Below are 13,229 nucleotides of genomic sequence, written 5' to 3'. Positions count from 1 at the left end.
GAAAGAGCCCAGATGTCCATTGACAGATGAATGGATGAAGAAGATGTGGTAGATATGCAGTGGAATATTACTCAGCCATCAGAAAAATGAAATCTAGCCTTGTGTTTTGATTTTGTGGATTAAGGATACTATCTTACCTCTGAAGGTTTCAATTACGGTTTTTTCAAAGTTTCTGTTTACTGCAATATTTTTGTTTCCCTTGAATTATTTTTTACTTTTTAGATGTCTTAACTTCTCTCTTTCATGTTGGAAACTTTTCCTCAAAAGCCTTATAATCCTTGGTTTCCACTCGTTTTTTAGAATAAGGAAATAAAAGGGTGGCATGTAACTATGGATATGGGAAAGGCTTGTCACTGGATGGCTTTTTTACTGAGGGACCCCCCTTCCCCCCCCACCTGCAGTACATGTGTCTTTTCTCTTGGTTTGGTCAGTTTCCTATCTGAAAAGCGTAAGCCTATCCACCAGCATTTTGGAGGAAGCAAGCAAGGATCTCACCATCGACTTAATGCCCCCGTTCTCAATACAACAGACTGACCCTCAGTACTGCCTATGCCTCCAGCTCTGAATCCCTCTGGTTCACTCTTCTGTAGAGAGTAAACTTGTCTTCTATTGGAGTGGGAGAGACTTCCCGGGTTCTAAATAAATTATGTGCAGATTTTCAATTGATCCTCTAGTTTTTACAGCCCATTTGTATTCCTGCTTTTACATAATCGGGTTCTTCCAATTCCTGAGCTTTTCTATAGATCAGTCTGACTTCTCCATGCTGCTGGTAGTAAGGTCATTTTCCTCAGCTTTACATCGTCAGTGACTTCTTATCCACCAGCTTCCTACTTTCCAAAATTGTGTTGCTGTTGTCCCCTTTCTTATTCTTTTTATATCCTTAAAAAAAAAAAAAACACCTCTCAACTGTCATCTCATGTGGTTGTGGGAAGAAACTGATTAACACCATGTGTAAGTGGTCTCAGTGTTTTATTTTTAGTGTTGCTTCTTAAAATCTGGTTGTAAAAGTAATGTGTGTTGTTGCAACAAATTAACAATTTGTTAATTAAATTATGAAGTGTAATTAAAAGAATCCAGAACACTCCTTTCTGTGTGTAATTAATATTTTGGTTATTTCCTTGAAGTCATTTTTTTTTCCTGGAATTAGTTTTTACACAGGTGGACCATTTTATAGTTATAATTTTTGTATCATATATCTTTTATTTTTTATTCCAAGTCGTAAAGATTTTCCATGTCATAAAACAACTTGTAAACATTGTTTTTATAAGCTCTGGTACATTGATTTCAATATACCACAGTTTATTTAGCCACCTGTCTGTCACTGGGCATTTGGGATGCTTCCTTTTTATTATCTTAAAACATGGGGGCATGAACATCTGTATATAACACCTTTTCTGTATTTTGAAATATTTTCAAGGACGAAATTTTAGGAAGTAAAATTATTGAGTCAAAAAGTATGAACATTATTAAGACCATTAACATATTAAAGCAAGCATTATATATTTTTAGCATTTGGTGGATATTAAATCAGCAGAGTAGTTGCTTGGCTATTCCCAGTGATCTGGGATTCTCTGGTCTCCTAACACATCATGATGAAGCCAAGAGCAGTTCTCAGCCATGCCTGGTTTTGCCTCAATCCCCATCCTCACCACAAGGCCCACCTTGGACATTTTCAGGGCTTTGGGTCAGAGAATGAATAGATGCTCTCAGTCCATAGGCCTCCCACCTTCACTTCCCACACCTGGCTCTGGCCTGGAGTGCATGTGTGTAGATGTCCCCGTCTCTTCATCCAAGTGAATCCACACCTGAAATAGCTTCATCTTGGGCATCTCTCTGGACTGCGGGTATCCATACTGGCAGTGCAGTCCATCTTTGGGAGGAAAGACTTAGGGGCTCTTTGCGCAGGGAATTTTGAGATTGCAGGTTCCCAGAATGTGATCTACAATGGGAGAGGGAGGGCATGAGCTCTAGGTTGGCACTTCTCCTTGAACCATGGACTCTTTCCCCGGGGGGGGGGGGGGATACAGTCATAGTGAGGCCAGAGTGAGGGCCTCCAATGTACAGGACCCTAGTAGCCAAGGTTTAAGGACAGTGTTACTTATAGCCTATGGCTCACCTGTATTCTAGAAACAGATCCCTCTAAATGTGGTCCAATTAGCAGGGGTTGGTGTGGGGGATAACAGGGAGTGGTAGGGATATGGGGAGGGAAAGGAATAAAGAGTAGTAATTGGTCTATTTTGTTCAAAGAAGCAAAGACAGATTGACAATCTAACTACCACTACATGTAGTTCTCCTGTATGGGAGTGAAAAATAGGTTTCACCAAGTATGATATTATAGTAGGTTGAATAATGACTACCCAAAGAGAATAAGTACCAATCCTTGGAACTTATAATTGGTCTTAATTGGAAAAAAGGGTATTTGCAAATGCATTTAAGTTAAGGATTTTGAGAGAAGCCAATCCTGTGGATTATCTGGTGGTCCCTCAATGTCATCACAAATATCCTTATAATAGAGAGGCAAAGAAAAATAATACAGACAAACAGAGGAGAAGGCTACACAGAGATGGAGATATGGCTATAAGTCAAGGAATGCCCACAGGTGCCAGAAGCTGGAAGAGCCAAAGAAAGGACTCCTTGTTAGAGCCTCTAGAGGGAGCATGGCCCTGCTGCCACCTTGATTTTGAACTTCTGTCCCCAGAGCTGTGAGAAAATAAATTTCTGTTGTTTTAAGCCACACAGTTTGTGATAAGCTGTTATAGCAGCCACAGAAAACTAATACAAGTCCTAGTAAATGAAAACCATCAATGTCACCTTTCTGTTAATACCTAATACATGGATTTTAAGAAATAGAAAATGAAATCCTTAGATCATGCTTTGGCCAAAGATTTTTGCCAAAGACTAGTTAACACTTTCATAGACTATGGTAGCTGTCATTCAGGACAAAAACATGCCATAATGCTGAGATTGTTGCATATTACCAGAGGCTGATCCCTCCTTTCTACCCCCTGAGCAACACATTATATGACAAAGACTAGAGTCTTGAAATTAGATCTTGGCTCAACTCTTAGCTCTACCATTTACTAGTGGTGTGATCTTGGGCATATTACCTAATATCTTACCTTGGGACGTGGAGATAAACGTGTGCTGGTACTATCTTCAGACACACGTCGGGGTGCCTGGGTGGCACAGCCAGTTAAGCAAGCATCTGACTCTTGGTTTCAGCTCAAGTCATGATCTCAGGGTTATGAGAGTGAGCCCCACATTGGGGTTGGTGCTCAAAGCCCGGAGCCTGCTGGAGATTATCTCCCTCTCCCTCTGTTCCTCCCTCTGCTCATGCTCTCTCTCTTCCCCCCTCAAACAAACAAACAAACAAACAAACAAACAAATAACTAAATTCTTTAAAAAAAGACACACTTCAAGGGAACTGTTTCATCAAGATCTCTCTTGGGCAAGTCTAAGCTCATTTATGTATTCCTTTAATGCAATCCAGAGCCTCGTTAACTCAGGGCACCCAAAGACTATAGTGTGAAGAATGTAAGTTTTTCCAGTTTGGAATAATTGGGCTCATTTTAAAATGTGGATGGTTTAATACAGTAATTTTTTAAACCAAAGGAATGATTCTCTAATGGTGGAAATGTATACATGTGGCTGATTATTGAGGGTGATTCTTTTAGTCAGAATAGCATTTTACGTGTAAATTTCAGGAATGATCTATTGATAAATTTGCCCTTTCTTATCAATATTTTTTTCTGTCTCATCAGGTACAAAAAGCATAAGGGAGAGGGTAGGAGAGGGCAGTTATAAAAATAATGAAAGAATAGGATTTATCATCTTATGTTATTATTGCAGTCTAGAAGGGTTTACTGTTAGAACAAGGCTTATTTCCCCTTCTATGGGAGAGAAATCAATTGCAAACCACAAGGGATAAACAATCCCTGTTATAGATCTTAAAGAGTGGAGTTGTGAACATTAAAATTTCCATGAACAGCCGCAGACCATCTCTAACTTATCAAGCTGGACTGAAGCCAAAATGCACAGCTGCTCTTTCTTCTCAACTTTGCAGAAGCAGCTTGTCTGAGGAATTAGTCTTACTCTGTATTTCTTGTGGGGGATGTGCTCCTTTTGGCTTAGTCTGAAATTAAAATATTTATCACTCAATATTTTCAAATGCCCACTTCTATTTATTTCTTTGATTGAAGTATTGTTGACACACAATGCTACCTTAGTTTCATCAATTGCTCACGTTTAAATTTTATCTTTTAAAAGTATTTTATCCATCCTTTTGGAGGACTTATGGGTGGTGGGGTCGGATCACAGAATGATCGCGGTGATAACAGCTGTTACTGCTGTAGGAGTATCGTGAGTGATTACGAGATGGATTCTCTGATGTGTGGGCCAGATGTGTTGTCGCCAGGAGGAGTAACAGCTGATTTCCTTTCTCTCTCGTTCTGTGGCAAAGGGAGGACGATTAAACAGGTAGATTCTGAAATGGAAGGCATTGAGATGCTGAAAGCTGGTGTTCAAGAGGCAGGACAGTCCAAGATGGACCATCTGATTAAAACATAAGGACATTTTGCTGGTGCAGTAAGGCAGGAACAGGGTCAGTGGTGTTCTGGTAACTGTTTGACATCAGTCCGTGGAAGAAGAAACATCCTGATTTGTAGTATTTGCTGATGTTTGTGAAATAAATATTCCCAGTAAGGCTGATTTTAAACTACAATGTGATGTCAATTGGCTCACAAAATTTCTGAAAATCTGACATTTAGCGCTGACAAGCTGGTATAAGCCAGATCTAGCAGATCACATCATTCGCAGGATAGGGGCTAAAATAGGTTTTTTGTTTTCTGGGTTTGTTGTTGTTGTTATTGTTGTTGTTTTATGATGGACTCCTCCACTGTAAATGGAAGTGGTTGAGGTCTGAGCTGCAACCTGATGGCACAGGGTCCTGGAGACATTTGGACATTGGGAGGTGAGGACACTGTGGCATTTCTGGTCTGTTTTGACCTTATACAGGAATTATGGCAATTAGTAACATTCTAAGCATGTATTGGTAGGTTCAAGGCTATTGTGATACTTATGGATTGTGTGAATGGTTCTGAGAATTGGCCAGGATGACATCATGTTACGTCTCTCCGTGGCCAGCGACAGTATATATTGTGTCCTGTCCTTATAGAATGGGGTGCCAATTTATTTTTGCCTCTAAAGACATGAGGGGGCACTCATATGCACTCTGCTGTCATTAAGCATTTGTTCAGTGGTAACATCAGACTGCATTTATTAGCTGCTGTGGGGCTGTAGACCTGACTGGTTTCTGCATCTAGGTACACTTGTGGTAAGGATTTCTTTTGCTTAACATGCTACTATTGTTTCTGAGAAAGAATATTTGTATGGCAATATGTCAACAAATGGTAAAGTGTGACCTTTGACAGACACTGAGATTCTGAGGGCTTCTCAATTGTCCCAAGTGGCAGAGGAAGGTCCTAACACATCTTCAAGGAGCACCAGGCTGCTCTGGGTAATGCCTTGCAAGTGCTATCATTGGCTGCATGTGTTCCTATACCTTGTAACTGACTGTAGTTGAGACCCATCTATGGAGAAACAGGGAAGAGGTCATTAGAGGCATTGTCCTCCCGGATATGATGTCACACGCTTCCATGCTGGATGCTGACCAATGAAGAACCTCATCAGAAACCACAGGTGTTTGCACTGATCCTCTAGAACAGAGTTGGCAAACCATGGCCTGCAGGTCAGATCCCCTCCTCGTCCCTACTTTTGTAAAGTTTTACTGTAATGGGGCTATGCCCATTCATTTGCTTGTTACCTAGCATAGCTTTTGTGCTAAAATTTGTTGCAGAGACTGCACAGCCTGCAAAGTCAACAACCTTTACTATTGGGCCCTTCACAGAGCTATTTCAGGGTCCCCCCTGTTTCTCTTCTCCATTGCCCCACATCTTCACTTTCCAGATTTCTCTACTGCCATGTGGGCAACCACGTGGTGTGATGGAGGTGTTAGCTAAAGCTTCCCTGGTAATCATATTGCAATGTATAAATATATCAAATTGACACATTGTATACCTTAAACTTACACAATGTTATATATCAGTTTCATTTCAATACAAGAAAATAATAGGGACTAACTGAAATATATTGGATAGCACATTGTGGCTGTTTCTTTCTTGGGCTTTATTTCAGGTTATAGTACCTTCCATGATGCTAATGAGAACAGAAGAATTTAAAAAAAAATAAAAAATGATGGTCAATGTTAAGTATGGAATCTTTCCTATATTTAGAGTCTCTCTTGAAAAATACGAGAACTTGGCTAGAGGGGAGAAAACAATACATTTTCAAGGAACTTCATTAGTTTCAGTTTTAGAAGAAAGCACTGATTTTTCTTCCTTTTGAAAATTTTTCCTTTCCCAGAAATTGGAAAATAAACCATGCACTTCTCACGAAAAGGAACAGACCCTCCCCTCACTTTTTGAGAAGATTTTTATTAGTAATAGTCACCAGGTTTGTTCTTGACAAGAGATATGGACATCAGCTATTTACTTCCTGCAAGCTCAGCTAAAGTGCAAAAGTTTCATACTTTGGGCATATGACACCCTCCCAATATTTGGATCAGGGTTGGACAACTGACTAAGGAGACTGCATTAATTTTCTAGGGCTGCTGTAATGAAATACATTCAAATAACAGAAATATATTCTCTCACAGTTCTGGAGGCTGGAAGTCCAAAATTAAGGTGTCAGCAGGGAGCTTGTAAGGGGGAATCCTTCCTTGTCTCTTCCTGCTTCTGGTAGTCCTAGCATTCCTTCTTTGATGGAAGGATTACCCCAATCTTTGCCTCCACCTTTATGGGCCATCTGCCCTCTGTGTCTGTGTCCAAATTCCCCTCTTCTTCTGAGGATACCGGTCATCATGGATTAGGGGTCCACCCCAATGACTGCATCTTAATTTGATCACATCTGCAGAGACCTTATCTCCAAATAATGTCACATTCACATGTACTAGGAGGGTAAGGGCATCAATATATCTTTTGAGGGGACACAATTCAAGCCATAACAGTGACCAAATATTTATGAACCATGACCAGACACAAAAGAATGAGTGGAGCCAACCACAATCTCTATCTTGGAAATCTGAGATCAAAGTAAAATAAGAGTTTTCTCTTTTGAGAGGATGTCATGGATGAGGACTGTAACTAGCCAAAGCCATGAACAAACTGAAATTATAAAGGAGCAGAAAAGATTAAAATAGGTGGAGGGCGTCAAAGAGAACTGACGTGCTTAGTGGACCAGGGATGACGAGAGCCGGAAGGAAAGAGAAAGAAGAGTCTGCACCGCAGCTTCAGTTTTTCAAATGAGCTACCTTATAGTCCAGGCCCCTCTTCCCTAGATGAGATAACCCAGCTGGCTTTTTGTTATTTGAAAACAAAAGAACAAAGCCCTAACATCTGTGGGCCGTCTGTCCACAAGATTCAGGCAGGGAGGCTCAAGGTTAGGAGGTGGGAAGGGGGCCAAGGGAGAAGGAGTGAGAGCTGCTCACTCCTTCATTTCCCATTTTGTTTGTGCCTTGTTGCTAATCTTTGTTTTCTGCCATGGATTCTCACAGGCAGCATTTGTTCACACTGACCTTCAAATCACACTGACCTGGATTTGAAGGACAAGCTCTTATTGATATTACATCTCTTTATTAAGTCATGTATCTCTCTCATTCTCCTGGGCTCAGCTAGACAAATAAAAAGATAAGCAGAGTAAGTACACACACACACACACACACACACACACACACACACACTCCTCTTTTTTTTTTTTCCTTCTTAAATTGACTCTCCAGTCTTAACTAAAAATTCTCCTAGCTATTTGGGGTAGAGAGCCCAGCTGCAGGTGCAGGGTAGACTCTTCCTCACAACTGGAGACTGCGAGACTGCTGTCGCTCCCTCCTAAAGAATCTGCATATTATTTTCAATACCCTCGAGTGCAATATTCTTGTGCCCTCCTGAAGATGGCAAACTAAATTGCAAGCAGCCTCAGCTTTTCTTGCTGATCAATAGAAACAGTCATGTGCATTTTCAGCTCTCCAAGAAGGTGGCTCTGTTCAAACTCCAGAAAATATAAGGACATTTTCTAGAAACAGTTTTAGTTTTCTTTAATGGATTTGCTTTGGGCACTTTCAAACCGAGGTGGGAACCACTTTTTTTTTGGTTCTTAAAAGCTTTTAGGATGGGAACTTTCATCTTTGCTCTCCAAAGATAATGTCTTTACTCATGTTTGTGACTTTCATTTTCAGGTGCAGAACCAAGCTGCATGCTACTTTTGACTTTGCCAAGCAATTTCTATCCAAATGTCTTTATCTTTCAATCTTTCACAGAGCTATTTGAGGTGTAAGCGTGTTCCATTTTATTGAGAAGCCTTTTACCAATTGCTGGAGTTTCTTTTATGTGAACCTTGGCATACTTTAGTAGCTCGGTTGTAAAATCTTTACAATCAGGTTATCTGTCAGGATCTGAGAATGATGTATGAACACTGTCAAGTAGAAGATAAATCTTGTAGAAAAAAAAGCTATATTATGTAGTTGCCTGGCATGTTTAAATAAGTAATGCCTTGTTTTAACTCCAGGATAATAGTTTCTGTGTTTGATAAAACTGAATGATGTTTTAAAAATTCTGTATAACACACTTTGAAACGTTCTCTCATATTCCTGAGAAATTTACTTTAATTGGACATTATCATATAAATAAAAAAATAAAATAAAAAATAGCACCATCAGGAAGCACCTGAATAAAAGCAATAGAAAAATGACTCCAAGAGTGATACCCTTCCTTTTAAGATATTTTCTTAGTTTTTTATAAATATAGATTTTTGTGCATTTCATTTCCATCATTTATTGACTTTCACTTTGTTATAGTAAAGGTAAAGAAACATATGGCAAAAGAAAGCTCATACCCTTCTTTCATTGCATTCCATTAAAAAAAGGAAAAATGGAGAGTAGAGTGTGATAACCCTCTCTAAAGAAAGCTGGTTTCTTTATTTTTTTTGTGTGTGTGCAGGTTTGATATGATATTGAGAGGAAAGGAGTAATTGCTCCATGATTGAATTTGCTCTCTCAGATGCCACTGACAATTCCTTTTGTTTTATATTTTTTACAAGTTCCTAGAAAATATATCCAGTGCTTGCTTTTGAAAGACCCAGCCTGGATAATAAATCAAGTGCTCTCCCAAATATTTCTATCATTGCAGATCTCACGAACTATGTTGTTGTCCTGGTTATTATTTCCTCAATCTGAAAAGCAGACAAGCCCAGATTCTGGAGGCAGACTACCTGCTTTCAAATCTTGGTTCTGCCACTTATGAGCATTATGACCAAGGGCAAGGCACCTAATCTCTTTTTAACTCAGCTTCCTCATGTGTAAAATGAGATAATAAAATTATCTTTCCCACGGGGTTAGAAGAGTGCCAGGCACAAGTCAGTGCTATGTGTTAGCCTACTATTATCTGTGTGATGAAGAGACAACCTGTTCTGCCCACAAATATTTGCTCAGGCACACATACCTGACAAACTCACTTGTCATCTGCTCTCCACAGGGCCACCATGTTGCACAACAGAGAATGTAATGTGAATGACACCACCTGGGACACAGTCTGGCGTTCTGCGAGAATGCTGTGTCCTGGTGCTGTGTAATTCGGAGGACTTAATCCGTCTGCTTACATTTTATACCTATCAAAGCAGTCCATCAAGTATTCTGCAGAACTTCCAAACCATATTAAGACCCTGAATTTCCTCTCTGTATTCCGGAAAAGGAGAGGGGAGGAAAAAAGTTCCACTGTAGAAGAAAACAAATTAAACAAGTATTCTATCTGTAGAGATGTGACCAAATTGGACTGAGGATGTAGTCAGTTTGATATTCTGCAATTCGTTTAAAACAGGCAGATGATTCTGGGGAGAACTCAGTGTACTGTGTGAGCTGCTCAGGTGAGGTAACATTGCTCTCAGGGAATCGATATAACCAAATGCTTTGGTTCTTTGATCACTTCAGTATTTCCGAGTGGGGCTGCGGGGGTGGGGACGGGGGATGTTGCTTCCAGAAATGTGACTCTCATAGGCTAAGAGGGGGATTAAGTTACCCTGGTTTTTCTGTATTTAGGACTTTGAATATGTGATCCAGCGTGATGAAGTCACTCATTGTATTCGCATTTCAGAGCTCACCCACAGACATCAATACTCAGGAGACATTAATACTCAGTTGGATTAAGTTCAAAAGAACATTTTGAACTTTAAGGTATGGGAATTTGCGTTTATTTTTTTGTTTCAAAACGATAACCACCTGCTGCCTTGCCCGAGTTGTTTCTCCCAGTCAAAATAATACAGCTCCTAAGATTCATTTTCTCTACTAAGAAGCAGAACATTAGGAGAAAATGTTCTTTTCAGTTTCTTTAGTTTTTTGTTTGTTCTCCAAGTTGATCGCCAAACCCTGGGGGTAACGAAATTTAATTCAATCATCATAAATATAGCATGAGGCACATTTAGGAATTTTCTAGTCTATAATCCAATCACATCCTCCTCCTTTCCTGGCCAAAAAGAGACTGTTGCCAACAGCACAGAGAAGGCATCTGAAGTTTCCTTTTTATAACTTCACATTGATAACAACCACTTGCAAAAATAAACTGTGCTCAAAGGATGAAGTGCTTCTTCATATCTCCTCAAAGAATTGTGAAATTACTATGTGCAAATGTTTACAAAGGCTTTAATTAGCACCTTAGGATTTCACATACAGATCTGTAATAAATGGTGGATTGAGATTCGAAAAGTATATTTTGAAACCCTCACTGTACACAATACTTTTAATTAAGGCTCAATGCCTCATCCTGACTATATTATTTCTAGGAACTTCTGTAACCCCATATCCAGAGTCTGCAATTCCTTTCTGTCTACAATCTTTTTACTTCCTACCTTTCCAACTGCCTTATTCTGCATCGGCTTGTCATGTTCCCATGAACTGACCATGACTTCTCTCCTAGATTCTGAATTCTCTGTCTATATTGGACCTTGTCATCATCCATTTCAGTAACACTTTTGTATATCAAATGCCCTGACTTTCCATCGTATTTGCCATCTATTTTTTATGTGTTTATTTACTTACTTTTATTTCAGTTTGCTTTACAACCTGAATTTTCTATGTTCTCTGCTCTTGGGTTGCTGGAGAAACTCATGCTGATTAGGTGCTCTAAAAATTCATGGCACGTAACCTTTGATGAGCCCTCAGCAAAGCCCGTGAGCAAGCTGTTATGATTTGGAGTCATGGTCCTCAGAGGTACAATTCCAATATTATTTTTGTCCCTCTCTTCACACCTAAATACCCATCCATAGCCCCTTTCATCTTCACCAAGATAAATAGCACCATCTGAGGAAAGCTCAACTCTCAGGTATTTCCCACCTTACATTTTCTTTGTATTTTCACCTGTCACCTCATTCTTTTTTTTTTTAAAGATTCATTTATTTATTTTAGAGAGAGGGAGAGAGAGAAAGAGCAAAGGAGAGAGAGAGCGTGTCAGTGGGGGAGAGGCAGAGGGAGAGGGAGAGAATCTCAAGTAGACTCCCCATTGAGTGCAGAGTCGGATGCAGGGCTTGATCCCAGGACCCTGAAATCATGACCCAAGCTGACATCAAGAGTCAGACACTGAACCAACTGAGCCACCCAGGCAACCCCTCTCACCTTGTTCTTAATTCTTATAAATTCTCAGTTCTTATAAAGAAAAAAGAAGGTCCATTTTTCTTCTCAAGGCTAGTGGTTTATTCTACACTCACAATACCATCCCTTTTGCAGGACTCACTCCATTAATTATTCCCTTTATTTTACATCTTCAAGCACTGTTTCCATTTATTTCTTCCAATTAACACACTTGTATCTTCCCTTTAAAGTTCTGTTTTCTGTGTGACTTCTTCGCAATAACATTCTATGTCCACTAGCTCCATTTTTAAATAACTTGCTGATTCCATAAACACATAATTTGATGTCTAGCATTCTATTGAGAGAAATACTCTCTTGAAGGCACAATCTTTCAATTGCCATGAATTTTCTTACATTTAAAAGAAATAAATCTACATATCTCCCCAAACAAGAATATAAACCCCTTGAAGACAGAAACCTTATCTGTCTGGTCCCACTCCAAAGCATCATCATGGCTTCCCTGCTAGATTGGTGGTTTATGAAGTTCGGAAAATGAATGGAGTTCTGACTAAAATCCAGTTTTCAATGGGTCCCTTGTGTCCAGGGTCATTTCCCGATTGCATAACTGAGATAGACATACTTGATAGTTGAATAATTCTTTCACTGGGTCCTTGCCTGTTAGGTAAAGAGGTCGTATAGTGAGGGAGGCCAAACAGAAATCTCTGAAATTGCCCCCATGCTGGAAGCACCCATGCTAGCTAATGCACTGTGGGGAAAGGGTGTAGTGAGAATGTGGCAGAGATTTGTGGGGCAGTGGTCCCTATCATTTCCTTATTTCCTCTTAGTCTGCTAGTCTGGCCTTTACAGATACTGGTGGATCCTTTGGAATAACTGTCGGTCATTGCAGGATCCAACACTGGTAGCCCTTCTCGCAGATGCTGTGTCAGATGTTTCATTGTTGTTACAGGAGATACGTAAAGCCTCAGCTACATGACACTGGGCCATTAATTTTGTGAATGCATTTTAAAGTATTCTGGTAAGAAAAGAGGACCAGAAGCGGGGGGGTGCCTGGGTGGCACAGTCGGTTAAGGGTCTGACTGTTGGTTTCAGCTCAGGTCACGATCCTAGGGTTGTGAGATCCAGCCCTGTGTTGGGGTTCCACACTCAGCATGGAGTTTCCTTAAGACTCTCCCTCTGCCCCTCCTTGCCGTGTGCTCGCACTCTCTCTCTGAAATAAATAAATATATCTTAAAAAAGAAGAAGAAGAAAAGAGGATCAGCAGTAGTTCATATTCTCATGGATTGGACACTTAATTGGTTTGCCCTACCTATGGCTATGTTAATTCATCCTCTTCTCATAATAGGATATGAAGAAATCTGGATGGTTTGGGTAGCCCACAGAACATCACATTAATAAGCTGACTGGGTAGGATGAGCATGAAGTGGCTAATATGCTAGGGGCCTACATCTGGATCCATCTTATCCTCCTGTTCTCTTGATTTCAATAAAGGTCTTCTCCTCCTTTCTTTAAGATTAACTGGGGAGGGTATGTGCTATGGTGAGCA

The 13,229-nt window shown here is 40.0% G+C and overlaps 1 long non-coding RNA gene across 4 annotated transcripts in view; it reads left to right on the top strand.

Annotated features, from left to right (window-relative positions):
- LOC114211496 (uncharacterized) overlaps positions 1-13,229 on the top strand; it is a 178,194-nt gene that overhangs the window by 153,590 nt on the left and 11,375 nt on the right. For 3 of the 4 annotated variants that reach the window (XR_015767914.1, XR_015767913.1, XR_015767912.1), the window contains one exon: positions 10,142-10,276. The exons of the other annotated variant lie outside the window; for it this stretch is intronic. This is a non-coding gene — a long non-coding RNA (uncharacterized LOC114211496). The remainder of the gene's footprint in view (positions 1-10,141; positions 10,277-13,229) is intronic. 4 annotated transcript variants of the gene reach the window in all.

The sequence above is a fragment of the Eumetopias jubatus genome, unplaced genomic scaffold, assembly GCF_037043125.1.
Source record: "Eumetopias jubatus isolate StellerSeaLion01/CBP00866 unplaced genomic scaffold, mEumJub1_p1.0 scaffold_3, whole genome shotgun sequence".
Lineage (NCBI taxonomy): Eukaryota > Metazoa > Chordata > Mammalia > Carnivora > Otariidae > Eumetopias > Eumetopias jubatus.
Note: the sequence above shows the minus strand (reverse complement) of the source record. Positions and strands in the feature narration are given on the sequence as shown.